Here is a 4,687-nt window from a genome sequence, read left to right on the forward strand (position 1 = left end):
AGAATAGTCAGAATGTTTAGAACTGACAAAAAGTTTACAGTAAGAATTAAAGTCTTGCAGAAAAAAAAAAAACTTATGTACATATTCCATCATCTTGTAGAATTAAGGTTGACACAAATAACTAAAGCCTTTTTTAAAGCAAATGTAGGTCCCCAGTATTAGTATAACTCCTAACAAACCATCTGTTGCATCATTCCCAGGGCTAATGCTCCAACATTATCAGAATAAACTCAATATAAGTAACTTAGAATTAGTTTATTGGACACAGCTTTTTAATTGCATGTTTTTCTCTTTGAGATTGTTCATTGCTTGCTCTGAAAAATGTCACTAATGTCATAGTTTATTTCCATCTCTCTCATAATGTTCAGTATCAGAGAATGTTCACTACTCTTTTTTTCCAAGTGCTTGAGGGTTAGCACTGCACTGGTTTGATTTATAATGGCAGGGTTTTGGTCTTTCATGAGCTTAGCTCTTTATTTCTTCTGCCTGTCTTGGTGTGGAGCCATTGTGGTTTGCCTCTGGGCGGAGTGGCACCATTTGATTGATGACACTGACAGTGCATTTGTAGCAGAGACACAGAGAGCCCAAACCAGCCACTAATCAGCCTTTGATATCCTCTAATCCTTCATTTCACAAATCTGTTACAATGACGCAGAAATCTGATGAAAACAGCTGAGAAAGAGAGACAAAGCTGGAGCTTCGCATATGTGTTAAGCAGCCAAGCAGGATCACATGGATTCCTGTCTGGTGACTGCGGAGTCAGCTTGTTGGCATTCAGTCCGAGTCATCTTTGTGCCTCTGACATGATGAAATACCCATGGTTTATGATGTTTTGTCTCATGAGGTACATCGGCATAGTTCTAAATAACTTTATTACAGCTCCAGAAATGTTAGTGAGTGAACGACAAACAAAACATTGAAGTCAAACCACAGAAAACAACTTGTCAGTCCCAGCCCATTTAGGGCTGAGGAGCAGGCCTCAGTAATGGGTTTCAGGCTTGGCCAACGCCACTAAGACTTCGACATGAAAAGAAAAGAAGGAGAAATCTAAAGCCTCAATTTTCCTTCATGGAACGTCCTAACAGGGCTAACCACAATCTTACTTTAGCCAATAAACAGTCAACAATGTAACGGATTCCATTCATGTAAGTATGACTGATGTAAATCATCTTGCCCTTTGTCCTCTTTCACTGAGCTCTTTAAAATAAAGGTGCTATCATTTTTTTTAGTTATGCCATTGAAGAACCATTGTTTAGATTGGTAAACAGGTGTTGAATTAAATGAATGTTATTTTTACATACTGTCGTTTTAATGCCTAAGAATGGTTTACAATTAACACTCCTCACAGTTCTTTACACTCAGGACAGATTACCAGCCTATATCTAGACATACATACATTACACATACAGTACTCACTCTCTTGCTGACTCACGTCAAGGTCATTTTGATTAGACCTGATGGTGGACATAATCTTCACATCTTTGTACTGTAGGAGGAAATCAGATATGGACATAGGAAGAACATGAAAATTTTACCCAGCTAGGGATTTAAACTGAGGATCCCGGGGCTGATAGTCAAACATGTCGGTGGTGGGAAATCCTTTAACACACTGTGATTTAATTAGCACTGGATTTTAATCTACACAGAATTCTCTGTGTAGATTCACTGTTTATTTGGGTGAGTAAGACGCTTCCATTTATTTACAGTAAGCTTAGGTTTTCTATATTTTAGCGTGGTTAGCAGCAGCACTAGCCACAGTTAGCAGCAGCGCTAGCCGCCGAAGAGAACGCTACACTGAGGAATTCTGAGTGCTTCAGTAAGCCAGGGTGTTATCAACTAGCGGTTTGTCCCAAATAGTTTGTTTGAACATGGTAAACATGCAGACTACAATCCGATATACTCACCTCTGGACAGCAAAAGAGCTAGCACTGCGGTTAGCGGCTAATGCTAATAGTGCTCCAGCCTCAGTGCTAAATTTCACTGAAACTCCTTTATAATGCTGTACTTCAGCAGAGTGGCTTTACTGCTCCTGACAACCTGACTGGTAGATTCCTTTAATAAGGTGCACAAGATTATAAAGCGCACTGACGATTTTTGAAAAAATGTAAGAATTTTAAGCACGCCTTATAGCGCAAAAATATATTGTACATATTTTTTTAGAGAAAAGCTTTTTAATCAAGCCAATTTATATGGCCTTGCTAAAAAGTCAATTAATACACCTGAATTGAAGGTTTCCTTCTTGTACACACACTTTACACACACAGCTGATCGGAAAATCCTGAAACATGCAATAACGGGTGAGTTTGACTGACCTCTATACTTGACAACACCATCTGCATTTTTCGTCTGTGATTTCTTTACGTGAAAACCTTTTTCAGGATTGCTGAAATCATGGAAAGGTTGGCGTTTGTACGCATGTGTGAGTGTTTTGCTGGGTATGAAGCAGACACATTCACTATGTATGGATGTGTGTGTAGACTTCCTGGGGAGTAAATATAGATATCTCTCAGTATGACCCACAATCAAAACATGCAAACCACTACAATTTATAATATTCTATCAACTCTCACATCTTATCAACCATATTTTCTGGCCTATCACAACCTGAAGTACTGCAGCAGAAATGAAAAGGTCGTTTCATTTCCAACATCTTAGAGCGCAATTTCAGCACGGAGCAGTACACTAGGCAGAATCAACACAGACTTTTGTCTCGTAAATACAAGTAAAGATGACAATTTTTATTCAATTTCTAGTCCGAGTGAAAGGAGTGATTTGCTGTGTCTGGGAGAGAAGTGTTGTGAGAAGAGGAGCGATCGCCTCTCTATTCGAACTCCTGCAGAGAACGCAATCTCGCCTTACAGCCATCGCCATGCCATTACACACACACATAAATGCTTCACACACACGCACACACCCCACAATCTGTCTATGATATACAACCTCATTTCATCTTGAGGCACACAAAAAACAAGATGATATCCCGACCAGTGGGATTTATGGTAATGGCAAAAATATTATCATTACGGTTTTGTTTTTTGTAAGACTGTGCTGTACTTACAATTTTATGAATGCTTAATAAAATCGTCAAGTGTTTTGCAGATTCCTTCTGGAGGAGGAAAAAACACTTTTGTCTTATGAAAATGAAAATGCGCATCTGCATGGTTTGCAAAACACCTGGCCAGAAGAAAAGCATTTAAATGTTTATTGAAATCTCACTGTAATAAACAACCAATAATGTTGTAAGGTTCATTCATACATCTTTTACTGCTCCTTTTTTTCAAAGTCAGTAAGCTGATGGTAATAGAAAACACATAATAGTAGTATGTGTGTGTAGCATTACAATTACAGTTTTGTAAGAATCTAAATTGTCAGAGTAAATAATGTGTAATGTAAAGCTATTTATCTATAAACACTTACTTTATAATATATTTGGTGCAAATAAACAGAAGGTGTTGAGTCGGTGTGTATGAGTTTCCCTCCATCACCAAGTTAATCTAATTAGCGATTCATTAAAGTGATTTTGGTGAGCTGCTGGTGGAACTGAACAGATTATTATGATGGCTGGAGTTGGCTGAAATGTGAGCATTAACAAAAATCTGGAGCTTTTTGTAGCTCCAAACTTCACTGGTAGAATCCCGAGACCCCTGACATTTAAAAGGAGGCATTGAGAACTCACACTGAGAAAGTGCACAGTAGTTTATTAAAAAAGATTGTTTATACACATAGTACTTTGAGGTAGTTCTAAGGGCGCTGCCATATTGAAGTTACTATAATTTGACTGATAAGCACAAACGAAAGGCATGGAAACGCATGAATTCTAGCTGTAGCTGTCTACATGTAAATAAGGAACTTATTAAATAAGGAACACTTTACAATACTTTATGAATATGAACTTGTTTTCTCTGCATTATTTGAGGTCTGAAAGCTCTACATCTTTTTTATTTGAGCTATTTCTTATTGTCTGCAAAGAAATGCTCTAAATGACAAAATTTTGAGGGGAATTTGGGAGAAAGGATTTCGATAGTTTTAAGAGTTCAGAAATCAATAATTGGTGGAGTAACCTTGGTTTTTAATCACAATTTTCATGTATCTTGGCATGTACTCGTCCACCAGTCTTACACACTGCTTTATGTCACTCCTGGTGCAAAAATTCAAGCAGTTCAGTTTGGTTTGATGGCTTGTGATCATCCATCTTCCTCTTGATTATATTCCAGAGTTTTTCAATTTGGTAAAATAAAATTTAAAAATTCATGATTTTTAAGTGTTTTTTTTGTAGAGCTGTATAAATATATAGGTCTTCATTTGTGTTTTGGAAATGTTTAAGTAATTCCTTAAGCATTCTGTTCAGCGGGTTGGTTTCCAAACAAATGAGATGAAGTCTGGGGAATGTTTTAAGAACTGAAAAGAAAAGAAAATAACAATACTCACAAGTGTGCATTGTGATATACCTGAGCAGAAAAAATAAGCAACATAAAGGTTAATTCCAGTCTCATTACACAGAGGCAGCTCTTTTTCCTGTAGGAGATAATCAGGACGGTATGCAGTGGTGGAATCAGAATCCCTCCACAGATACTATTCTGTGTGTCCCTCTGTCAGGCCAGTCTTTTAATTCTGTAATCAGAGAACAGCAGGTTCCCCCTATCACAGTCCCCACACAGCAGCCAGTCAATACAGACATCCCTAAACA

Source organism: Astyanax mexicanus, chromosome 11 (assembly GCF_023375975.1).
Source record: "Astyanax mexicanus isolate ESR-SI-001 chromosome 11, AstMex3_surface, whole genome shotgun sequence".
NCBI lineage: Eukaryota > Metazoa > Chordata > Actinopteri > Characiformes > Acestrorhamphidae > Astyanax > Astyanax mexicanus.